General features: G+C 46.8%; 1 protein-coding gene across 2 annotated transcripts in view; it reads right to left on the bottom strand.

Moving 5' to 3' along the window:
• Window positions 1-26,910, bottom strand: part of CALD1 (caldesmon 1) — a 255,182-nt gene that overhangs the window by 153,522 nt on the left and 74,750 nt on the right. For both annotated transcript variants that reach the window (XM_030215003.1, XM_030215005.1), the window contains exon 2: window positions 1,141-1,221. The gene's annotated coding sequence lies outside the window, so the exon portion shown is untranslated. The remainder of the gene's footprint in view (window positions 1-1,140; window positions 1,222-26,910) is intronic.

The following is a 26,910-nucleotide window of genomic DNA, read 5'->3' as shown; positions in this document are numbered from 1 at the left end:
AATGAAACATGCTTGTGATGCCGGCATCAGTAGCTCACATTGCCACTGCTGACTGCCCTGCCTTCCTCACTTCTCAGCTGACTCAGGCTCTGGATTTCTTCAGCTGGTGGGATTTGGGGTGTACCTGGAGGGCTCACAATCTGAGTTTGTAGCTGAGACAATAGCAGATTAAGTAACTGCAGTGAGATTTGATCCAGGCTCCCCCCGTTCTCAGTCCACTCCTCCACTCTATCTGTTCAGTTCTGGTAGTATCTCATTTTCCAGCTAAGGTTACCTACATTCCTCTTCAAGCTTGGTGGAGCCAGCCTGAGATGGTTCAGTTGTAGGCCTGAGGGTCCCTCTCTCCCTGAGCTGATTTTTATGCCAATTTCACCAAATCAACACTTCATATAGGTTTGACTCCCAGTTCTCCACATATTCCCCAATAGACGTATGGGTGGGGGGATGTCTATTGGATTGGGCTGTATGTCACTGGGAAGCATCCAGCCTGATAGGAGTTGGCTGGGAAGGCCGAGTGTCTCCACTGAAAGGTGGAACATCACAGAGTAACATGTCAGTCCATCAGCCTCCGTGTGTAGTCTGATAGGTAAACCTAGAGCCCTACCCACCAATCTTGTGGCCACAGAACGTATGAGGTGTCCACTCAGGTTGCAACCCCAAATGCAGGTTTAGCAACTTCATTTGGGGTCTCGACCTACAGTTGGGAAACTCTGCTCTAGAACACTTCTTCAATCTCATACTCAGTATTCTCCCCAGTTGACGTAAGCAGGAGCTTAAAGACATCCACAGCCTGACTTATACAGCTGTGTTCTACTCACACACAGTAGAAGCACCTGATCAACACAACTTCTGCAGCTTTACATTGAACTCCACTTGCTACTGAATGTAATTGAACTGGAAAACCCAGCCAGCATTAGGGAGACATTAGAGCATCCTTGAAGGGGACCTGGTTGCAGAGGGGTCTGCTGCTGTACAGACCTTGCAATACTAGTATTCCTCTGGGCCGAAGCACTGCCTGGAACAGCTTGGCTGCGTCCTGGTGTGTTGTGAAAGCGTGAACAGTTTGGGAAGTGTGTGGGAGAGCCAGAGCAGCTGCTGCTGGCGCAGAATTCAAAGGTAACCAATTCTAATCCTACTCACGTGAAGGCTCAAGTCCTGTCCACTGAGCTCCAGTTGTTCTGAGGTACAAAGGTCAACTTGAGATGCTGATTCCAGAAATCACTGGGGGAAAAAAAGGAGGGAAAAGCAGAAAAAGAAAGGCTTACTTGGCATATTTGAGTCGCTGCGTAAGTCCGCAGGAAAATAAAAAGGCAATCTTTAGACACAATCAGTAGTAAAGTCTACACAGTAGCAAATAGGACGGAGTACAAAGCCTCCCTGCCGGCCCTCTTCCACAGAAAAAAGTCAAAGCATTTTTAAAATACATTTTCATCAGAGAGTTCAAGTCTTGTTCAAAGACAAATGAGACTAAGACTGAACTTCGGGTCTTTATATCCGATAGTGACTGTTCTAGGATTGCTGATATATCCAAGGATTCTTTCTCTTGTTCTTGGACTAAGGAAACTGCATTTTTCTTATCTTCCACAGATTTTATCGAGTTTGGTAGATAATAAATCTTATTAATTGGAGGCAACAAGGAAGATGAGTAATGAAGTATTTCTATGAGGTATTTCTTAAAAAGTTCAAGAACAGAAATTCCTGAAACAACTGGGAAATTCAGTATTCTCAGATTCAGTCTCCTATTATAATTTTCAATCTGATCAATTTTGCGGTTTATTATCATATTATCTTTCATCACTGCTGTTGTCATTGATTTCAAATTTGTAAGGTCCGTCTGAACCTGAGAAATTTGAGATGTCGAGTCACTTTTCAATTGTTCAAACGCTGTGGATAAGGAATCAAGTTTACTCACTATTGAAGCAGTTTCTAAAGCTGTCCTCCTCGAAGCCGTGGTCAGTTCTTGAATCGCTTCCCAAATTAATTCTAGCGTCACCACCTGGGGAACTTTCCGTTCCAAGCTGGTTGTCTCAGCTTCTCGGGGCGAGCTACCGCCGAACGAGGAGTCGTGATTGCCGCATTCCGGTTTTCGTGGCTCCTTCAGCTCACCTTTTTCAAAAGCTGGTCGCGGTGGAGGGTTGATTTCTGGCGGAAACAAAGATGTTTCAAAACCCTTGGGGCGTCGATGCTCCTCAATCGGCTTCCCCTACAGGGATTACCACGCCAACTTCCGGTGCTCGACTCGCTGTGAAACGGTCTATCGTTAGCTGTACCGGTGAAGACGTAAGACTCATCGATGGTTGATTTCTTACCAGGCCTTTTCTCTTAGTATGTGACATTATTTCTTGTGTATAATTTCAAAAGACACAGAGACCAGCTAAACGCGACCAGATCACTCACGAGTCGCGACCGCCATTTTGACCGGCGGGCATAAGTTCTTGTGATTAACTAATCCACCTCTGAAAACCCATTGTCTAATATACCTAATAAATTCCTTCCTTCTTCTCTCTACTTCTTCCCTTAATTAATCTCTGCACAACAATAATTGTACCTGACATCCAGGATTAACTGTGTGTAACAAAATTATGTAAGCCACTTTGAGCCTGCAAATAGGCGGGATAAGGTGGGATACAAATGCAATAAATAATAATAATAATAATATAGGCACTTATCTGACCCATTAAGCTACATTTCTTCATAGATTCGGCTCGTTCCAGATGCCATTTACGACTCAGGTATGTAGAACAATGTTTTATACACTCAAGTGGGATCTGATAAAAGTACTCATGCTCTATCCACTTTGCTGTCCCCGGAAATGCCGATGGATGGATCATGCTTGCACAATTTTAAAATAACCTTTTCAAGGCGGAACGCCGCCGGTAGGGAACGCCAGTGACCGGGAGATTTCGGCTTCCCCCGGCTTTGAAACCACTCTGAGCCCCGCTGCAAGCACTCCGCCTCCCCAGCCGATTGGTGCGAGTTCCTTCCTCTCTGAATCGACGGGGTCCCCCTTGGAAGGTGTTAAGGGCCAAGAAGAACGTCGTGGAGAAGCTTCAATTACATCTGAGGAGGGACTGGAGGGCAGTTTGCCCATAGAACCGCCGCGGAATGAGGGGAGAGGAGCTGAGGGACAAAGTGCGAGCCATGATCAGTCTTCTGAAAGGTTTGTACTTCCTAAAGAGTTGGTAGTCAAACCAAGGGAAGTGACCTTAGACGCTTTATGGGATTTAGTATCTAACCTGGGACAGACTTTCTTGAGGCAGATTAATGATGTTTCACCAAAAATAAAGACTCTAGAAATTGACTTACAAAAAAAAGAGGAAGATATCAAGGTTTTAAAAGATAAAGTTGAAAAAATGGATCATTAGATTAAGAGTTTTGAATCACTACAACCCACAATGATAAAAGATTTGACAAACCTCAGGCAAAAAATGGAGACTTTTGATAACTATACTAAAAACCATAACCTGAGATTTGTTAACTTCCCTAAAATACAAAATGTTGCTCCTCTTGAAATGTTAAAACGTTATCTTCGGGAAGTTTTGAATATACCGGAACAGAAGTATATTATATCCCAGGGAAGAGCCTGAATCAAGTAGTTGAAAATCCTATAGACATATCTCTCTTGCTTGAAACTTCTGACACTGAATTAGCAACAGCCGCCACTTTGGTGGCGACTGTTGCGTTATTGCCTGACAAGGATTGGATTTTCCGTTTGTTTTTCCGAAACAAGGATAAAACTTTCTTAAGTTTTAAAATATTGTTATTTCCTGATGTCTCTAAGGAGACAAGACGACGGAGGAAACAATTTTTGCTCCTTAGGCCAGAAATTCTGCACTTGGGGGGCACTTTTTTTTTTTTAAGATACCCCTGCAAGTGCATAGTAAGGCTTAGGGAGAAGAAAGGGTATGATACATACCTGTAGCAGTTGTTCTCCGAGGACAGCAGGCTGATTGTTCTCACGACTGGGTTGACGTCCACGGCAGCCCCCACCAACCGGAAGAAGCTTCGCGGGACGGTCGGCACGCAGGCCACGCCCACCGCGCATGCGCGGCCGCCTTCCCGCCCGTGCGCGACCGCTCCCGCCAGTTGAATGACAAGCAATAAAATATGAAACACACAACTCCAAAGGGGAGGAGGGAGGGTAGGTGAGAACAATCAGCCTGCTGTCCTCGGAGAACAACTGCTACAGGTATGTATCATACCCTTTCTCCGAGGACAAGCAGGCTGCTTGTTCTCACGACTGGGGTATCCCTAGCTCTCAGGCTCACTCAAAACAATAACCCAGGTCAATTGAACCTCGCAACGGCGAGGGTACAACAGAAATTGACCTACGAAGAACAACTAACTGAGAGTGCAGCCTGACCAGAATAAATTCGGGTCCTGGAGGGTGGAGTTGGATTTACACCCCAAACAGATTCTGCAACACCGACTGCCCGAACCGACTGTCACGTCGGGTATCCTGCTGGAGGCAGTAATGAGATGTGAATGTGTGGACAGATGACCACGTCGCAGCCTTGCAGATCTCTTCAATAGTGGCTGACTTCAAGTGGGCCACCGACGCTGCCATGGCTCTGACACTATGAGCCGTGACATGACCCTCAAGAGCCAGCCCAGCCTGGGCGTAAGTGAAGGAAATGCAATCTGCTAGCCAATTGGAGATGGTGCGTTTCCCGACAGCGACCCCTAGCCTGTTAGGGTCGAAAGAAATAAACAATTGGGCGGACTGTCTGTTGGGCTGTGTCCGCTCCAAGTAGAAGGCCAATGCTCTCTTGCAGTCCAATGTGTGCAACTGACGTTCAGCAGGGCGGGTATGCGGCCTGGGGAAGAATGTTGGCAAGACAATTGACTGGTTAAGATGGAACTCCGACACCACCTTCGGGAGGAACTTTGGGTGAGTGCGGAGCACTACTCTGTTGTGATGAAATTTAGTATATGGAGCATGAGCTACTAGGGCTTGAAGCTCACTGACCCTACGAGCTGAAGTAACTGCCACCAAGAAAATGACCTTCCAGGTCAAGTACTTCAGATGGCAGGTATTCAGTGGCTCAAAAGGAGGTTTCATCAGCTGGGTGAGGACGACGTTGAGATCCCATGACACAGTAGGAGGCTTGATAGGGGGCTTTGACAAAAGCAAGCCTCTCATGAATCGAACGACTAAAGGCTCTCCAGAGATGGCTTTACCTTCCACACGATAATGGTAAGCACTAATCGCACTAAGGTGATTCCTTACTGAGTTGGTCTTGAGGCCAGACTCTGATAAGTGCAGAAGGTATTCAAGCAGGTTCTGTGCAGGGCAAGAACGAGGTTCTAGGGCCTTGCTCTCACACCAAACGACAAACCTCCTCCACTTGAAAAAGTAACTCTTTTTAGTGGAATCCTTCCTAGAGGCAAGCAAGACCCGGGAGACACCCTCAGACAGACCCAACGCAGCGAAGTCTACGCCCTCAACATCCAGGCCGTGAGAGCCAGGGATTGAAGGTTGGGGTGCAGCAACGCTCCGTCGTTCTGCGAAATGAGAGTCGGAAAACACTCCAATCTCCACGGTTCTTCGGAGGACAACTCCAGAAGAAGAGGGAACCAGATCTGACGGGGCCAAAAGGGCGCTATCAGAATCATGGTGCCGCGGTCTTGCTTGAGCTTCAGTAAGGTCTTCCCCACCAAAGGTATGGGAGGATAAGCATGCAGGAGGCCGGTCCCCCAATGAAGGAGAAAGGCATCTGACGCTAGCCTGCCGTGTGTCTGAAGTCTGGAACAGAACAGAGGCAGCTTGTGGTTGGTCTGAGAGGCGAAAAGATCCATCGAGGGGGTGCCCCACTCTCGGAAGATCTTGCGTACCACTCTGGAATGGAGCGACCACTCGTGCGGTTGCATGACTCTGCTCAGTCTGTCGGCCAGACTGTTGTTTACGCCTGCCAGGTACGTGGCTTGGAGAAGCATGCCGAACCGACACGCCCAACGCCACATACCGACGGCTTCCTGACACAGGGGGCGAGATCCGGTGCCCCCCTGCTTGTTGACGTAATACATTGCAACCTGATTGTCTGTCCGAATTTGGATAATTTGGCAGGACAGCCGATCTCTGAAAGCCTTCAGTGCGTTCCAGATCGCTCGGAGCTCCAGGAGGTTGATCTGCAGATCCTTTTCCTGGAGGGACCACAGACCCTGGGTGTGAAGCCCATCGACATGGGCTCCCCACCCCAGGCGAGATGCATCCGTCGTCAGCACTTTCGTGGGCTGCGGAATTTGGAATGGACGTCCCAGGGTCAAATTGGTCCGTATGGTCCACCAGAGCAGTGAAGTGCGGCAACTGGTGGAGAGGCGGATGACATCCTCTAGATTCCCGGTGGCTTGGAACCACTGGGAAGCTAGGGTCCATTGAGCAGATCTCATGTGAAGACGAGCCATGGGAGTCACATGAACTGTGGAGGCCATATGACCCAGAAGTCTCAACATCTGCCGAGCTGTGATCTGCTGAGACGCTCTGGTCTGCGAAGCCAGGGCCAAGAGATTGGTGGCCCTCGCTTCGGGAAGGTAGGCCTGAGCCGTCTGGGAATTCAGCAGCGCTCCTATGAATTCCAGAGACTGAGTTGGCTGGAGATGGGACTTTGGGTAATTTATCACAAACCCCAGCAGCTCCAGAAGTTGAATAGTGCACTGCATGGACCGGAGGGCTCCGGCCTCCGAGGTGTTCTTGACCAGCCAATCGTCGAGATATGGGAACACGTGCACTCCCAGCTTGCGTAGGTAGGCCGCTACCACCACGAGGCACTTTGTAAACACTCGTGGGGCAGAGGCGAGCCCAAAGGGCAGCACACAATACTGAAAGTGCCGTGCGCCCAGGCGGAATCTGAGATACTGTCTGTGAGCTGGCAGTATCGGGATGTGAGTGTATGCGTCCTTTAAATCCAGGGAACATAGCCAATCGTTTTTCTGAATCATTGGCAGAAGGGTGCCCAAGGAAAGCATCCTGAACTTTTCTTTGACCAGGAATTTGTTCAGGCCTCTCAGGTCTAGGATGGGACGCATCCCCCCTGTTTTCTTTTCCACAAGGAAGTACCTGGAATAGAATCCCTGCCCTTCCTGCCCGGGTGGTACGGGCTCGACCGCATTGGCGCTGAGAAGGGCGGAGAGTTCCTCTGCAAGTACCTGCTTGTGATGGGAGCTGAAAGACTGAGCTCCCGGAGGACAATTTGGAGGCAGGGAGGCCAAATTCAGGGCGTATCCGTACCGCACTATTTGGAGAACCCACTGGTCGGAGGTTATGAGAGGCCACCTTTGGTGAAAGAATTTTAACCTCCCTCCGACCGGCAGGTCGTCCGGTGCGGACACTTGTAGGGCGGCTATGTTCCCATGGATCCAGTCAAAAGCCCGTCCCCGGCTTTTGCTGTGGAGGCGCAGGGGGCTGCTTAGGCGCACGCTGTTGACGGGAACGAGCGCGCTGGGGCTGTCCCTGTGCCTGACGAGGCCTTCGGGCCGGCTGGTTGTACCTACGCTTCGCAAAAGAATAGGGTGCAGCCTGCCGAGCCCGGGAAAAACGCCCGCCCGCGGGGGCGGGTGCTGAAGGCGCCCGGTGGGAGAGCTTGTCGAGAGCGGTTTCCCGCTGATGCAGTTGGTCAACCATCTGCTCGACCTTCTCGCCAAAAATATTATCCCCCCGGCAAGGGACGTCAGCCAGTCTCTGCTGGGTGCGGTTGTCCAGGTCAGAGGCGCGCAGCCATGAGAGCCTGCGCATCACTATACCTTGGGCCGCAGCACGAGATGCCACGTCACAGGTGTCAAAAATCCCCCTGGACAGGAACTTTCTGCACGCCTTCAGCTGCCTGACCACCTCCTGATAAGGCCTGGACTGCTCCGGCGGGAGCTTATCGACCAGGTCCGCCAGCTGTTGCACATTGGTCCGCATGTGGATGCTCATATAGAGCAGGTAAGATTGGATGCGGGTCACGAACATGGAGGATTGGTAGGCCTTCCTCCCAAATGAGTCCAGAGTGCGAGACTCCCGCCCCGGGGGCGCCGAGGCGGTATCCCTCGAACTCCGTGCCCTCTTGAGAGCAGAATCCACGACCGCTGAGTCATGGGGCAACTGGGGCCGCATGAGCTCTGGGTCAGAGTGGATCCTGTACTGGGACTCTGCTTTCTTGGGAATGGTGGGGTTAGTTAGTGGTCGCACCCAGTTCCGAAGCAGCGTCTCCTTCAGGACATTGTGCAGCGGTACCGTGGAGGACTCTCTAGGTGGTGATGGATAGTCGAGGACCTCGAGCATCTCGGCCCTCGGCTCTTCCACAGAGACCACGGGAAAGGGAATGCTTATAGACATATCCCGCACAAAGGAGGCAAAGGAGAGACTCTCAGGAGGTGAGAGCTTCCTCTCCGGTGACGGCGTGGGGTCCGAGGGAAGGCCCGTAGACTCCTCTGAGGAGAAATATCTCGGGTCCTCCTCTTCCCCCCACGAGTCCTCATCCTCGGTATCGGACATTAGCTCATGTAGCTGAGTCCGGTACCGGGCCCAGCTCGACGTCGAGGCACCAAGGTCTCGGTGTCGTCGAGCGGTGGACTCCCGCGCCGGCGGGGACGGAGCTCCCTCCATCGACGTCGACGGGGACTCCACCTGCGTGGCGGTCGAGACCGGCACCGCAAGCGGCGGCGGTGTCGACAGCCCCGGCGCCGGGCTAGAGCTCGCCGGCGCCACAGTCATCGGCGCCGGGGGCGCAAGCACCCCCGACGCCGGCACAGCCTGGCGCATCAGCCCTTCCAGGATCCCCGGAAGGATGGCTCTGAGGCACTCGTCCAGGCCCGCTGCCGGGAAAGGCGGTGGGGCCGGTAAAGGTGTCGGTGCCAGAAGCTGCTGGGGGCCAGGAGACGGCACCGAGGTGCCGGAACCCCGACGCGTCGGTACCTCCACCACCGACGGAGATCTCTCCTCTCTGCGATGACGCTTCGGCGTCGACTCCTCTTCAGGGTGCACCGAGGGCTCCCGGTGACGGCGCTTCTTATCTTTTTTCCGGTGCACGTCACCGGCGCCGGAGGGCATGGAGGAGGAGGAGGTCGATCCCCCTCGGTCTCGAGGTACCGGGTCCGACAGGGTTCGGTCCCGTGGCTCACGAGTTGAGGGAGTGACCGGGGCCGACTGCCCACGCGGCCTCTCAACCCCACTCTCACCGGCGGACCGGCGGGCCAACGGGACCTGTTCTCCTGGGGTCGCTGCCATCGGTGCCGATGTCTCGGGCATCGATACCGGTACCGAAGAACCGGCCTTCGATACCGATGCCGTCGAGGTCGACGTCGAGGGGCCGGCGCAAGTTCCAAAAAGACGGTCCCGCAGAACTTGCCTCGCAACCTGAGTCCGTTTCCGGAGACCGAGACACAAAGCGCACGACTTGAGATTGTGCTCCGGCCCGAGGCACTGGAGGCACCAAGCGTGGGTGTCGGTCTGCGAGATCGGCCGGCCGCAGCGACCACACTTCTTAAATCCACTCGGGACCTTCGAGGACATCGACGGAAAAATCGCGTCGGCGAAGTCAAAGTCGGCAATGGTGGCTAAAATCACACCACGAAAAAATCAACCGACCGAGCGGCCACTAGGCCGCAACGTGGCGTCCCCGCTAGAAAGTGAGGGAAAAAGGGGAGCGCGTGCTCCACACGCGCAAAAAATTTCTTTTTCTTTTTTTTTTTTTTTTCTTTAAAACAATACAAACAAAAACAGAGGGAACCGAACGGTCCAAGCGACGATCCGCGTAAACGCGGTCGAAAATCCGGCGGCTGTACAGAGAGAGAGGCAAACGCACCACTCTCTCAGTCGCGGAAAAAAAGTAACTGGCGGGAGCGGTCGCGCACGGGCGGGAAGGCGGCCGCGCATGTGCGGTGGGCGTGGCCTGCGTGCCGACCGTCCCGCGAAGCTTCTTCCGGTTGGTGGGGGCTGCCGCGGACGTCAACCCAGTCGTGAGAACAAGCAGCCTGCTTGTCCTCGGAGAAATATGTATTTACAGAACCTGCACATGTAACGACACTTATAACCTCAGTAAAAATGGAGAAGCATTAAAGAATGGAACAATTCCACTTAACAGAGATTGGAATCCCCTATTATTTTCCTAATTATATATTTCTCCCTTTGATTTCCTAAAATCTTGGGATCTCAATTTATGGACTTGAGTGTCATTTATCCTTTTGAGAATGTAATTTTATTTTCTCCTTTTCCTTTGTCTAATGTATAAGTTTGTTTGATATCGACACTTTTCCAACACAAGATGTTTCTTGTATATCTTGTTTAAATCAATAAATAATAAATAAATAAATAAAAATAACCTTTTCTGCATATTAAATATAACATATCTTATAAATTTCCCTTCACATTGTCTAAGTGGCTCCATCTCAGACAGGGATCACTTGAGCTCACAGCTTATTACACTCTGTATTAAGGTTAGCCAAAAAGCCTCCAGTGAAACTCTTTTCTGAGACCCAGGTGTCTTGGGGAGCAAGTGCAGATCCCTTCTGAAATGGCGAATCTACATTTATGTTTTTGACCCTGCCCTAGTCTCACCCCAAACATGCCCAGACCAAGCACATGTTTACCCCAGCATTGTGAAATGGGGCTTAGATGTGACTGCAAGACAGGTAAAATGCACATAAGGCTTCCCCAAAAACACCTGTGTGCATCTCCTGAATGCAGGTTTACACTTTATTCAGACTTTCTATACCACCCATACTGAGACACAGAACAGAGCGGTGTATAATCATTAATTGCATTTAGAAAAGAAACAGGAAAGGAACTGCAATAGCTATAGGACAGAGAAAAATATTCATACCAGAAAGATAGGCAGCAATTGGCAACCAAATAAAAAGACATTTTAAAACATCGGTTCCACAAATTAAAATTAAAAAAGCTTACAGAGGAGTTAAAGAGCCAGCTAAATGCGCTGTGATTGGCTGAGAGAGACCTAGGGGCGGAAGATGGACGGGAGTTGAAGACGTGGACGATGGATGTCCTCAACTGCGCTCCCCTGCACTTCTCTTGCCTGGGGTGAGCTCTCAGGACTGGCGGCTGAGCCGGGATCACGGAAGGGAGGAACCCTCCCGGAGCCTTCCTGCACCAGGCCGTGGAGGGGATGAGCGGCGCAGCGTCTTCCTTTTCCCGGGAGGCACAGGGAGGCGCAGGGACGGCCACAGGCATAGCAAAGGTGCCATAACTTAAAAAAAAATGTTTTAAGTCCCTCACGAGCACTTGGGACATGCAGCTTGTTTTTTTTTTTGTTTGTTTTTAGATGGGTGTTAGGCGCTTTCCCACTGGTCTCCATGGGTCCCGTTCACAGCAGCCCCAGCCTAACGAGAGGTGCAGACCTCCCGTTAGGTTTTCCCACGGTAAGGGCATCGTCATACCTTAGTGCATCTCATTATAATACCCTTTGGATTCCTTTTTCGTTAGCTGCTACCGTGACAGGAAAATGCCCTCTTGTGCATGGCACGGTTTACTACTTGCTTGCTGAACTGGCTTGAACCAGTTTAAAACCCACGTTAACGGCTCGGGTTTTTTTAGTGCATCTACCCCTGAGTACTTCCAGCAGCTCTGTGCCTGGTGTTAAGTACTGAACCTAAACCCATATGGACTGATTCACCTGGTTATGCCAGTGTCCTGTAAATGAAGGTAGCTGCTCCTTTACAGCACTGTCCTCCATGGACGTGATTTTACAGACAGGTCATCACAAATAAACCAGGACATTTGTACAATGTGTGCATGAGCATTTCATGAAGTAATTTTCTAATGTCTACTTACACTTTCTCTTAGGAAATTTGTGACACCTGCCATACAAGTTAGGCTGCAAAATAGCTCCCACATTAACCATCTTTCAGCTGCAGTTTATCATTAATGCACCATGTAGAGAAAAAGAGGTATTTAACTATGCTTTATACCTCCTGTTTTGTAGGCAGTGATACTCTCTTTCTCCCCCCCCCCCCCTTCACACTCAGAACCTATGACAATATTTTGTTCCTTCTATTAAACAGCAAACCTTTGGGGGGGGGGAGGGGGAGTTGCAAAAGCAGTAAAATAGAGGCAATTTCAGTTTCTGAAGCATTTCTGTGATTTCAGTGTGTGCTGAATCTGTCAATGTGAAGCCACATGTTCTGTGGAATTGTGTGGCAATTGTGGAGGGGCGGATTTGGGGGCTGGGGCAGTTTGTCAACTTTTCAAGGGTTGTTTTGGGGACTGAGGCAGTTGAACATCTTCCCTTAAGAAAACAATTCATGACATTTCCTGTTTTGCGGAGTTTGCCAGCAGAAAGGCAATGCCAAAAGAAGATTTTGGTCCTACTTCGTTTTCTGCATTCTTGCCTGTGTCATCTTTGCCAGAGGACAACACAAGAGCAGGATGGACTTTGGAGAAGATTGAAAAATGTATAAGACAAAAGACATTGGGTTTTTTTTTTTTAGTAAGTATTAACAATTATTACAAGAAATCTCTTGACATGCAAAAATGGAGCAGATTAAACAATATTTTCATTTCAAATTCAAAATATAAGGTAATACATTTCTATCTCATCCATTTCAAGTCCACTATTCTAAAGCTCCGTCCTAGGGTTGTACAGTTGGAGGATTATTTTGGTTGAACTTTCCATGCAAACGTGTGTTAAAAATAAATCCAGTTAAATGTATCTTCTATGATTCAACTCAATTGAGTCATTTTCTAGTTGGTCAATGGACTTAGATGCAAATCAACTTATGCATCCAGCTTTTAGTACATAAGTACACAACTGTGGAACGCTTTGCCCAAAACCGTGAGATCTATCCATAACCATCTTAACTTCAGGAAACTACTGAAAAACCAACTTGTTTAAGAAGGCCTACCCCCATGACCCAAATTAACTTTCTACTTCCTGCGACACAGCAAAATATGGACCGTACTAGACGTCTGTCACCATCCCTTCTTTATTTCTTTGTTGCTTTATACTTAAGTTTCTTACATGCTTACTACTATACTATCCTGCTTATAATCGAACGAGAAAAACGCCCAAGTTCCGACCTAAATCGGGAGATGGACGTTTATTTCACAAAAACGAATAAAGCGGTATAATCGAAAGCCGATTTTGGACGTTTTCAACTGCACTCCGTCGCGGATGCGGACAAAGTTGATGGGGGCGTGTCAGAGGTGTGGCGAAGGCGGAACTGGGGCGTGGTTATCTGCCGAACAGAGATGGGCGCATTTCACCGATAATGGGAAAAAAGTATGCGTTTTTAGCTAGAATTTAGGACACTTTTCCTGGACCCTGTTTTTTCACGAATAAGGCCCCAAAAAGTGCCCTAAATGACCAGATGACCACTGGAGGGAATCGGGGATGACCTCCCCTGACTCCCCCAGTGGTCACTAACCCCCTCCCACCACAAAAAATGAAGTTTCACAACTTTTTATTTTCACCCTCAAATGTCATACCCAGCTCCCTGGCAGCAGTATGCAGGTCACTGGAGCAGTTGTTAGGGGGTGCAGTGGACTTCAGGCAGGTGGACCCAGGCCCATCCCCCCTACCTGTTACAATTGTGCTGCTTAATGCTTATTAGTCGTCCAACCCCCCCAAACCCACTGTACCCGCATGTAGGTGCCCCCCTTCACCCCTTAGGGCTATAGTAATGGTGTAGACTTGTGGGCAGTGGGTTTTGAGGGGGATTTGGGGGGCTCAACACACAAGGGAAGGGTGCTATGCACCTGGGAGCTCTTTTACCTTTTTTTTTTTTTTGTAAAAGTGCCCCCTAGGGTGCCCGGTTGGTGTCCTGGCATGTGAGGGGGACCAGTGCACTACGAATCCTGGCCCCTCCCACGAATAAATGTCTTGGATTTATTCGTTTTTGAGCTGGGCGCTTTCATTTTCCATTATCGCTGAAAAACAAAAACGCCCAGCTCACACATTGTTGAATAAAACATGGACGTCTATTTTTTTCAAAAATACGGTTGGGTCCGCCCCTTCACGGACCCGTTCTCGGAGATAAACGCCCATGGAGATAGACGTTTTCATTCAATTATGCCCCTCCATGTATCTCTATTATTGAACCGGAGCCTACCTCTACGGTATTGTGTAAGCCACATTAAGCCTGCAACTAAGTGGGAAAATGTGGGATATAAATGTGTTAAATAAATAAATAATCAACAACTAGCAGGCTTTATCTACATCTACTCCATAATGGGAAGTTAGGCATAATATGTGTCTCTTCTATTACCTAAATTAATTTAGTGAAAATTATTTCATGAAATTGTACCTTGTCTCCTTCCTAAATAGTGGATTTGAAATGGATGACATTATTTTTTTGTTTGTTTCTTTGCTGGGGTGGTATGGACTGAGTTTTGTGATCACTTCTCCTGACTGCTTTGTCCACATGGTTTTGCAGTAAGATCAAAACTCTGGCGCTGCATGGAACAGCGCCAGAGTTTACTGCCCTAACAGCACCCTAAAATAAATCCCTCACGATCGACGCTAATATTATGCAAATGATATGTGCGCTATTAGCGTCAATTATGAGGGAGCAAAGTGGGTGGATGGTGCCTGGCGCATGCGCTGAAGAGATGTGTGTTAAGCTCTGCTCTCCTGCACCTGGGGGGGGGGGGGGGAAGGAGAGGAAGCGTGAGGACAGCTGACCAGCATAAGGTCTGGGGGTGGGGGAGTATCCAGAAATGGTCCAAGGCTATAATTAAAAAAAAAAGATTCAGCCTTCATTAATGGAAATTTCAGAGAGATGAAAAAAATCCAGAAACATTTTGCAGCAATTGCAACCACCTTTACTTTCTGGTCCTACTGGGTCAGCACCACAGCTCTAGAGGAGAGTGTCCCAGCTGCAGCACACAAAATCTGACCTTCTCCTTCATTAACATCAGCTTCGAGCTGGCGTAGGATTTGGGATGGTACAGGTGCGCTTGAGGACTCGGCAGCCATACGATCATCAATACAAGTAGGTGATGTCCCTTGTTTGATTGCATTTTGCATACTACTTGCGCAAATCATGGCCGAGCTCATTGTTTCCAGCGGTAGAGGGTCTTCAAGCATACTGCGCTAGTAAATGCAGTGGAAGTCTGGTGCTAATGGCCACTAGTTTACTTCTGATCGTCGGCCCATAAGAACGGAAGCTTTCAGTGAACTGCGACTAGTCCTGCCTCGCATGGCAGAACCCTGGGGCCAAGTCCAGTATGTCAGAGGAGAAGGATCTAGTACCATGGTCCAAAAAGTAGATAGTGAGGGATAGCATTAAAGCAACAGAGATCAACTTGAGAAGGACAGCGCCAAAGGCGAGCGATGGAACGCTGGAGGCAGAAAATACAGCAAGCTAAAGGTTGGAAAGGAAGAAAAATGGGAAAAGGGTTTTTTTTTTAAGTCTGGAAAGAAGCCAAAAAATGTAGCACTTTGACTTTAATTCCTCGTATAATTTTCCAATGGCCCTAAACATAGTCAACCTTTTGACCAGCTATGTTGAAATATCACTTTCATAGCAGCTGTTAGGTCCAAGCAGTGACAGAACAGAAAAGTGAAATGACTTAAAATGGTAATTTTGCTCTGGTTTCACACCAAGTGAGTCAGTAGAAATAAACAGTTATGCAGTTTGCTTGAACTCGGGGTTTGAAGCACAAAGAATACTTTTAATTAAAGAGAAAATGGTTTGGCCAGCCCCAAGCTTTGGTTTTACCGTTCACTGGCAGAATGGCAGTGACCCACAATGCAACTTAGCTATACCGCTTGAGGTGGCTAACTGCTCTGCGTTATAACAGTCGAAGAGCAGGACAGCTGTGGTCAGGGTTCCTCTCTGCCTGAGAGAATGCATGAGAGACGGTCTCAGTCCTCATAGGAAGAAAGTAGGAGTCCCACTTCTTTCCTGTGAGGCCTGAGACCATCTCTCATGCAGTGTTTCAGGTGGGACTGCTGTACAGCAGGGCCAGTGCAAAGGTACTGAAGATGCTCAGCAAACTTTCAGCCCTCTGCCACCCATTAATTTTCAGGTTCTTAGCCCTGACCCCTTATATTTTCATAATAGAACTCAACCATCATCTTCACCCCAATACCGTCCCTCCAGAACAATCCTGAAAAATGCACATCGTACTTTTCAAACATCAGAGATGCCGAATTACCCAGTCCTGGATTTTTCACTAACTTACGGGAATCAGGTACTACAAATCTCACACTGCTTCGGGATGGAAGTTCAAAACCAGGACTGCCCACAAAGTCTCCAGCTTGGAACTGAGTAACTTGGCATCTCTGAAACATTAAACTTTCATACACACACTCATGAGCAAAATTTCCAAAAGCTATTTACCTATGGCAATTGCTATTTGAAAACTGCCCACCCTTACTGTGGGTAGAAGTATGTGCCCATGGTATCTGGATGATTACAACTGCTCTTTGCAGCATGGTAGGTAAAGAGGAAGAGGAGAAAGATTATTGCACTATGGAGTTTCCTTCTTTAGCTGTTTAGCATAGGAATTATGCCCATATCAGCCCTCTCCTGAAGTCACTTCACTGGCTCCCTATCCGTTTCCGTATACAATTCAAGCTCCTATTGTTGACCTATAAGTGCATTCACTCTGCAGCCCCTCACTACCTCTCCATCCTCACCTCCCTGCACTCCTTCCCAGAAACTCCATTCACTAGGCAAATCTCTCCTAATTGCACCCTTCTCCTCCATCGCTAACTCCAGACTCCGTTCCTTTTGTCTCGCCGCACCTTATGCCTGGAATGGGCTTCCTGAGCCGTTACGACTAGCTCCATCCCTGGCCGCCTTCAAATCCGGGCTAAAGGCCTACCTGTTTGATGCTGCTTTCGACTCCTGACTTGTAACTTTTATCTTATCCTTATGTGTCCTTCTGTCTGTCCTTCCCTTATCCTTTTTGGTCCTGTCTGTTTGTCCTGATTTAGATTGTAAGCTCTTTTGAGCAGGGACTGTCTTCTTCATGTTCAATTGTAAAGCGCTGCATACGACTGGTAGCACTATAGAAGTGATTTATAGTAGTAGTAATTGCTTGCTAATTCCCCATGTTAACAGCTAACCTGTAAATTGCTATTTGGGGGCATGGAATGGGCAGGGACTTTACCTTAAAGTTAACATGGGGTTTGTTACAAGACAGATAATGCAGAACAATTAACACCACCTCAAAATGTGGAGCTAACTGTATCGTGTGTACGTCATCTACTGTTCAGTCAATACAATGATCGTGCTGGCTCCAACAGGTAATACAGAGGCTGTGCTGTTACTGAACAGTACTCATTTTACTCATGTCTTCACTACCTGCTGATTATGTTCATGTTTTTATTGGTTGATGTATTTTTATTATGATTTTTTTTTGTTTGATGTTTTAAAAATGTACTTTGTATGTTTTATTGTAACCCGCCTAAAATGGTAGGATAGTTCAGGATAGCAATTCTTGAAATAAATAAACACTAAGACCCAGATTCTATAAATGGCAGTAAAAGTTCAGCGTCAACAAAATTCGGTGCTCAATACTGTTCTTTAAAGGGTGCTTCAGGATGAGCACTTTATAGAATAACCTTGAGCACCAAATTCAGCGCTCATCTGCGAGCATGAGGACTTATGCCAGCTCAAACCTGGTGTAAATCCTGGCGTTCAAGTTGGGTGCGAATCCCTGCTAGTCTGTAACACTGAACACATCTCTTGTAAATGCCCCCCGACCCATCCATGCCCCTCCCATGGCCATACCCCCCCTTTTGAGTTGCAGTCGATCCAAATCAGGCACCCAAGGTTACAGAGTGGTAAATTTAAAATGAATCAGAGGACAATTTTTCTTCACTCAACGCGTAGTTAAACTCTGGAATTCGCTGCCAGAAAAGGTGGTTAAGGCGGTTAACTTAGCGGACTTCAAAAAAAAGTTGGACAGCTTCCTGGAGGAAGATGCCATAGAATGTTGTTGAATAGACGAGGGAATAATACAGTATTTCTAGGATGGGCAGGACAAATTGCTTGTTCTTTTGGCCACTGTCGGTGTCAGGGTGTTGGGCTCGATGGACCCTTGGTCTGTCCCAGCATGGCGATGCTTATGTACTTATAGCAAGATTGGAACCCAAATCATAATTAGTGCCAATTAAAGTGTTTGTTAGGCCCGTTAACTAAGTATTTTGGGTGCCTTTTATAGACTACGGGGGTAAGTTCAGCAATTACTGCACAGTAACTGTCAAACCTTTAGGAAATAGCGGCCTTTGGAAGTTAAAGTTTTCAGGGATGGATTTTCAACTCTCTATATTTTATTTTCCATCACAATTAGCGATTGATACTTTCCTCCCCAATGTATTTATGTTTGGGTGAAATCTTGAAGGCAAATGTTCTAAAGTGCTATTTGCACGAGTTCTAACTTGCACCCTTTCGCACGTTTCATATGTGTTGATTTGCACAAATGTTTTTAGTCGTAAGTGAAGCAATAAAAGCGGAGGTTTCCTACAGCAGAGATTTTAATAACATTTAACCCTGGCACAGGCAGCTGTACAAACCTTTTATTTTTCTCACTTATTTAATGCTGTTGAGAAAAACTGGATTTGACAGGTAAAGCAAAACAAGCGACTGTAAGTTTTCACCTTGGCAACACCTCAGAGGACGGGAGAAACAAAGACACATGTTTTTTTTTTTTTTTTTTAAACTGCTTAGCACACTTTATTATTATAATTTTTATTGAGTTTTTAATACTTATACAGATATTATCAATACTGCAAAGTATAATACAGCCATTAAACAATAAGCTTTTAAATCAGGAAATCAAGAAAATATTTTCTTTATATAACATGACTTCCTTAGACCTCAATATGGAAGATAAGGGGGGGGGGGGGGGGTAGGAATATAGTGAAGTTTAAACATAATATATACATAAATCATTATAATTTTAATTATGGTTCCGTTTTCCTTTCTTCTTTATTACTCTACAGATTTCTTGCTGTCTAGGAAGGTCTGAAGTTGGTTAGGCAAATAATAGACATATTTTATCTGATTTAATCTAATAATACATTTACAAGGGTAAGCCAGGAGAAATGAAGCCCCCAATTCCAAAACTTTTGGTCTCATAGAAAGAAATATTTTTCGTCTTTCTTGAGTAGACTTAGTCACGTCCGGGTAAAGCCAAATTTTTTGACCAGCAAACAAACGGTCAGTAGATTTAAAATATAAACGCATTATTGCATTTAAATCCTGCTGAAATACAAATGAAACAATTAATGTCCCTCTTTCTGTTACGTCTTCAATTGATTGTTCCAAAATATCTGTAAGGTTTTGCAGGTCTATTGACTTCTCTGAATCTATTTTTTTCATTGTTGATGGTATATAATAAATTTTATTTAACGGTGGAAACACTTCTTGGGGAAATTTCAAATTTTCTTTTAAAAACCTGCAAAACATGTCATTCGGGGACACTCCCATCAATCTAGGAAAGTTCAGTATTCGAAGATTTAGAGGCATATTTTCAAAGCACTTTGGGAGGCTAAGTTCCATAGGTTTCTATGGAACTTTGGGAGGCTAAGTGCTTTGAAAATGAGCCTGAAAATCTCCTATTATAGTTCTCCACTTGCTCTATCTTCCTTCTTAAATCCATATTATCCTTTATCACTGCAATTTTAAATTCTTCAGTTTGTTTTGATTCTCCCTGCAAGGCCTCAATTTTCAAAGACAGATCTTGTTTCACCAGCTCATGGGAGTTCTTCACCTCCTGTATATTAACATTCAATATCTTTACCTCTTCAGAAGATTGTTTCAATATTTTGTCCATTTCTACCAACTTTAGCCAAATCTTCCCCAGGCTCACCTCCATCTCTCCGGCAACTGCAATGTTTTCTCCAGATTCGAGCTCCCCTCTGGGCTCCTCGGGATCGCCCCTTCTGGGTTCCACAGGGAGCCCCGTTCGAATTGCAGCAGCTGCAGGGCAAGGAGGCGTCATAGAGCTTGGCGGGGAGAGAGATGTTTCAATTTCCAGCGGGGGAACCGCTTCACCGGTTTCTCCCGCAATGGACTCCGCGTCACCACGTCGGGAAAGAGCGGGGAAGAAGCGCTCCAGGCCCACAGTTACTGGTGTGGACGTTCCAGAAGGTAGGGGATTCTTCCGAATCGTTCCCTTTCGTTTTGTATGCGGCATATTGTAATGAGGCAACTAGAAAAAGCAAGTTTTAGCAACTGTAGAGCGGAGAGCACCTCAAACATTACCGCTCACGGCGCCATCTTGACAAAGAGACACATGTTTTATTATTCTTTCCAACCCAACAGAAATGGAAACGAATTACACAAAGGGGTCAAGAAATATCTGTGGAGTAGCAAAACAACCGTCCAAAAATTGAAGAGAACCTTGGTATAGGGGAAAAACAGTGAAAAGACTCATTAGATTCGAAAACGGGCCAGTGCCTTTCTAAAGGAGAAGGAGTTCCATCTTCCAAAATGTGTCTCTGCTATTTTCCTAAGCCCCCAAATGGCTCCACTCTCTAAACTTAACCCCCCTTGCAACTAGCTTGCCACCCCATTAACTGTCCTCAAAACCCCAAAACAAACCTCCTGCAACTGATCTACCACCACACAAACTGCACCAATTCTAAAAATAATCTCCCAAGTGCCCCATCACCCTGCAAACTGCCCACAACCTTAAAACCACTCCTCTCCCCGGCAACTGCCCCATCACCTCACAAAATCCCCAGTCCCAAAAAATACCCCCCTACACACACACACCCCACAACTGTCCGCCCCCACAAACACACACACACTCTTTCTCTCTCTGGGGTGTTCTGGCTTGTCCAAATCTACCTTAAGGATGTATCTTCCATGTCTACGGAAGAGAGCAATTGACTGGGGCCTCTTTCAAAGACAATTCAAGTCTTCTAATCAAGTTGCCAGAGTAGGTGAGTACTTCTGTGGACTTCAGTCAAATTCCCTTCCGATTCCAGTTTTCAAAGGTCTGTATTATACAATTTTCAGACACTTTGCATCAGGGCAAAGCCTGTGGATACTCTTAACAGGAGGACTTTGCACTGATTTTTGAAGCAAGAGCAGGTGCAGAGGTTCACTTTTGAAGGTTGCTGTCGATGCAGAGCACCAGCAGATATTTCTGCCTGCCTTCTCGTGTTTCCCAGATTGATTTGAAAATGCAAGTTAAGCATATTTTCTTCCTCTCCTAACCTGAATGCAGGCTGTAAAGCAACACATGGGCTTTCCGATACCTGAAGGAGACTAGTTTTTACACACAGTTTGCACAGGTACAACTATTGTGATTTGTGTAACTCAAGTTGAAAAGAGCCGTCTTTAATGTTACTAGAACCCAGGCTTTGAGAAGGGCGGCCATCTTCCGACACAAATCGGGAGATGGTCGGCCTTCTCCTAAGCCCGGCCAAATTGGTATAATCGAAAGCTGATTTTGGCTGGCTTCAACTGCTTTCCGTCGCAGGGCCGGCCAAAGTTCAAGGGGGCGTGTCGGCAGTGTACCGAAGGCGGGACAGGGGCGTGGTTAAGAGATGGCCGGCTTCGGCCGATAATGGAAAAAAGAAGGCCAGCTCTGACGAGCATTTGGCCGACTTTACTTGGTCCTTTTTTGTTCACGACCAAGCCTTGAAAAGGTGCCCGAACTGACCACTGGAGGGAATCGGGGATCACCTCCCCTTACTCCCCCAGTGGTCACCAACCCCCTCCCACCCCAAAAAATGTAAAAACATTTTTTGCCAGCCTCTATGCCAGCCTCAAATGTCATACCCAGCTCCATCACAGCAGTATGCAGGTCCCTGGAGCAGTTTTAGTGGGTACTGCAGTGCACTTCAGGCAGGCGGACCTGTTACACTTGTGGTGGTAAATGTGAGCCCTCCAAAACCCACCCGAAAACCACTGTACCCACATCTAGGTGCCCCCCTTCATCCCTAAGGGCTATGGTAGTGGTGTACAGTTGTGGGGGGTGGGTGTTGTAGGGGGTTTGGGGAGCTCAGCACCCAAGGTAAGGGAGCTATGCACCTGGGATCAATTTGTGAGGTCCACTGCAGTGCCCCCTGGGGTGCCCGGTTGGTGTCCTGGCATGTGAGGGGGACCAGTGCACTACAAATGCTGGTTCCTCCCACGACCAAATGGCTTGGATTTGGCCATGTTTGAGATGGCTGCCATTAGTTTCCATTATCGGCAAAAACCAATGGATGTGATTTCTAACGCCAGCGATCTCTACGGGCGGCCCAAATGTTGAGATTTGGCCGGCCCGATCGTATTATCAAAACGAAAGATGGCCGGCCATCTTGTTTTGATAATACGGTTGGGTATGCCGCTTTACGGGGCCATCATTAGAGATGGACGCCCTTATAGATGGGCGGCCCCATTCGATTATGCCCCTCTATGTTAGAGGGTCTTTTACTAAAGATTAGCAGGGTCTATAGGAATAAAATGGTTGAACCTACCAAAGGGTGGGAAAATGTGGGATACAAATGCAATAAATAAATGCCTCCTTAAAAACTGGTGTTACATTGGCCACCCTCTAATCTTTCAGTACCATGCTTGAGTTTAAAGATAAATTACATATTACTAACAATAGTTCTGCAAGTTCATTTTTCAATTCTATCACCGAAAGATTAAAAAAAAAAAGCCTTTAGTACTTGCAGATTGAATGTGCCCAAGTAAAATCGTAAATACTACAAAATAGCTCATCCCAGCCAAAATCATTTTCTCACAGATTTTTCTTCCCTCTTCAGACCTCGAGCTGTTCTCTGGTTTCCTCCCTGCAGTGGGATATCACAGGGAGATTAGAGATGTAAATGCCAGTGTCCAAGGATCCATTCCAGTAAACTTTGATGTTCATTGGAGACTCATTCATCTGACCGGTGTTGGTAACGAGATTTGCTACAACTAGATATCTCTAACAATTTGCATTGATTTGTGAAAGAGAGAGGGGACAAGGAACTGATTAGGAGTCAGCTCTGTGTATGTTGCTTGAGCACCCCCAACACTGAGAAAATTCCTTGTATATGTCCACGAAGGGGTTATTTCCATTGGGTTTAGCATCCCCAATAGTTTTGAAAAGTTGACTTCCATGATTGTGTTTACCTAAGGCTTGAGACTGGGCCTCACTCAAATACAGCTTTAGCCTTGGTAGATAACAATGTATATGGCCCCTTAGCACCCGCATATTATCTCTGTATATTTTAACCTGCCCCCCTCTCACAGGGTCAATGGATTCATGTGGCCTTAGAAGCTCATGGAGTATCCCATCAGAGAAGGCTGCAGTTGGATTACACACCAACGCCAGGATTCTATATAGCACAAATTAAGTTGCAAGTATAAATCCAGTTGTACTCTGGATTGCATATGCAACTTAATTAGTTAACAAGTCAATCAGTGCTGATAATTGCTAATTAACAAGCAATTATTTACACTAATTGGCATTAATTAGAATTTGCACACACAACTGTCTTAAGCGTGTTCTATAACATGATGTTGCATAGTTGAAAAGGGGGTGTGGCCATGGGTGGGTCATAAGCGTTTCTAAAATCTATGGGCCCCTTTTACAAAGTGGCGGTAAGCCCAACGCAGGCTTACCGCTCGCTAAACAGAAAGTGCCACCGGGCTACTGCAGCAGCCCATGAAGGGGTACTTCCCAACCCCAGCACTTTATTTTTGTAGCACTGGTGTGTACCCGGCGGTAATCGGGCAGTGCCGAGCGCTGCCTGTTACCGCTGGGTTAGTGCGGGAGCCCTTATCGCCACCTAAATGGGTGACGATAAGGGCTCCACCCTGAAATGGCCGCTCAGCAAGTGCTTTACTTGCCACAAGGCCACATCCTGCCAAAAAGAAAGACCTACCCTTTTACCTGCTGCGGTAAAAGGGGGCATCGGTGCACATGAAAAACACACACACCGACGTTTACGCAGGCCCCCTTTTTGCCGCAACTTGGTAAAAGACGCCCTATTTGCATTGTTATAGAAGACACCCAGTCTGCGCCTAATTTAGGCATCTGCTTTTATACCAAGTTTTAATTGGCATAATTGGGGCTCTGCGTAGTCTATAAACCATGTGGACATTTAGGTGTATTTCATTTCGGCGCTGATTTTTTAGGCATGATATATAGAATCTAGTCTTTCCTGTTCCAAATAATGTGTGTGTTGCTTTGGAGAAGAAGAACAGAAATGAGAAATTGAAATCAAAGAAAGAGGTTGTTTTATTTAGAGCCTTAGTTGAAGCTCATCTGTTCACTCAGGCTTTCTCTGAGGGGGCCGGGATCTCACGGGACTAGTAGAAGATTTTGTATGTATGTGGGTGGGTGTGTTTTTTTGTTTGTGTTTTATCTTCTGTTTCTTTTTCTTGTTTGATTTGTAGTTTCTTTTTTCCATTTTTGTTCATTCTTGTCTTTAAAATTGTAAAGGAGAGATATCCAGTTCTTAATAAACATAAATAGATCTATGAACTTAAATAAAATCCTTTCCCAAGGGGCAACAGAATATTTTTTTTTTTGTAAAAGGGGCCAAACAAACCAATCTCCAGCCACACCCTTAAATCCTCTAGTTGCTGATGCTGCGTTGGGCAAAATATTGGTTGAGCCACGGCCCCTGTGGCTTACCCCTTTCTGCTTCCCCTCCCTTTCCTCAACCGGAAATGCAAGAAAGTTACATATTGATATTTAAAGGAAAGATGGATTTTTGTTCTCCATATCTGTATTTCCAAAAATACATCCCTTAATAAAAGGAGGGAAAAAGATTCTTAAAACTATTAAAACATTCGTAATACTCTTGATGTGTCCTCAATCCAGCAGCACTCCAGAAGCTAAAATAATGATTTCTATGGGAAAAAGTCAAAGGGGGAAGAGTGTGAAGGAATTTCTGTGCTAGCATCCAAATATATGAATAACAGAGCTGTCCCAAGATGGCTGTTTTCCCATATGTTTGAAAGTCAAGAGCAGATACATTCCTGGTCAGTGGTGAAGCAGTGGCGTAGCCAAGGGTGGGCTTGGGTGGGCCCAGGCCCACCCATTTTGGGCTCAGGCCCACCCAGTAGCAGCACATCTATGATGTGGCTTGCAGAGATTCCCCAAGCCCCACCAGCCGAAAACACCCAACAACTGTCCCTCCTGCATACTTTGTAAATACCAGATCTTCGCCTGCAGTGAGCAGCGACTGATACATACTGCTCGCACCAGCCCCACAGCCTTCTCTCTGATGTATTCTCGCCTATGCGGAAACAGGAAGTTGCATCAGAGGGAAGGCTGTGGGGCCAACATGAGCAGTGTGTATTAGTTGCTGCTCGCTGTTGGTGAAAATCTGCTATTTAAAAAGTATGCAGTGGAGGGGGTGATGTTTGAGAGACCATATGGCATGCAGGTGAGAGAGGGAGAGACAATGAGGCATATTTTCAAAGCACTTAGCCTCCCAAAGTTCCATAGAAACCTATGGAACTTAGCCTCCCAAAGTGCTTTGAAAATATGCCTCCAAATCACTTGCGGATTACTTCTGCCCACCCATCTTGGGCCCAGGCCCACCCTAAATTGGGTGTCTGGCTACGCCCCTGTGGTGAAGGGTATATATCTGGTGACCAATGTTTGTGCATTCGCTTCCAACTTCTCTGTCAGATAATGTGGACTGCAAAGGAAGCCTCATGGCATAAGGGTTGGTGATATTGTTTTGCTTGGGGGGAAAGGACAGTAAACTCAAATTGCATTGTCTAGTTGAACCAAGATGAGAAGTTTTTGATGTATAGCTGAGCATTTTCTTTACAGTGGGAACAACTTTAAGCAGCAAATCCAAGAGCGAAAGGGTTGCATTCATAACTTAGCAATCTTTTCTTTCCGAAATGTAAATGTCTAAATTCAGTTCTAGGATGCTTAAAAGCTTCTGAGGTCAATTTTCAGTGGCAGCTGAAGTTGCGTGGATATGTAATCTGTTTAGCCATTATCCCTTCACGTGGCACCGCTGAAAATCCACAGATACAGCTGAAGATAAGATATCCATTTAACTTTTTGCCCACTATTTGCACGGTGTCACAAATGGAGAAATGAACTGTTAGCAACTGAATATCTTTTTGTCCACAGCTGGAACACCTCTAATCCTGCCTCCACTAAAATGCAAAACTTGTAGCTATTTAGCAGTTTAAATTAGCCAAAATATAATCTTTTTCCCAGACCAGCATTTTCATCCCAAAGTCCTCAACATCCACTGCCTAAGTGTTTTTGTAATTTGATCTCTCTGTGTATGAAAAAGGCACAGTCGGAGTCTACGTGTGGCCTCTGAGCTCATACAGTAGATGGAAAATGGGTCAAGACCTGTAAAATGGGGGAAGGCCTGGTGCTGGGAATGTGCGAAATTGGAGGCAGCCTGAAAATGTAGCTTTAAAAGTTCCAGTACTGGTTGACTTCTTTGAGTGGGGAGTCTTAGGGTTCCACTATTCTCTTGGGTACTTGTGCTTGTAAGGTCGCGATCTACTGTTTCTTCGCTCTGTCTCTTTCGCCTGAAGGAACGCTCTCCTTCCTGAACATCTCTGAACTAGCTGGCACCAGGATGGAGTTGGGATAGGGTTCCACTATTCTCTTGGGTACTTGTGCTTGTAAGGTCGTGATCTACTGTTTCTTCGCTCTGTCTCTTTCGCTACGCCTGAAGGAACGCTCTCCTTCCTGAACATCTCTGAACTAGCTGGCACCAGGATGGAGTTGGGATAGGAGCTGGATTAATTCATGGGACACTTCTCTCACCAAAACTCAGCTCTAGGCTCAACTTGGTCTCCAGACTCTGTTCTGGCAAACATGCATCAGCCAAAAATACAAAGGTCAAAATTAAAGAGGAGAACAGAAACTAGATGCCTTAACTCACTTCTTAAGTCCTTATCTTCGGCAGCAGGAACTAGAGTAGCCGCAACCTAGAGGTGTGAACCTCCTGTCCCACACACACAAAAGCAAGTTGCTGCCTGCAAGTCTCCTTCAACTCTGTAATTTGCTTTCTGCAGGCCCTCTAGAAAAATCTTGGG

Source organism: Microcaecilia unicolor, chromosome 9 (genome assembly GCF_901765095.1).
Source record: "Microcaecilia unicolor chromosome 9, aMicUni1.1, whole genome shotgun sequence".
Taxonomy (NCBI): domain Eukaryota; kingdom Metazoa; phylum Chordata; class Amphibia; order Gymnophiona; family Siphonopidae; genus Microcaecilia; species Microcaecilia unicolor.
Note: the sequence above shows the minus strand (reverse complement) of the source record. Positions and strands in the feature narration are given on the sequence as shown.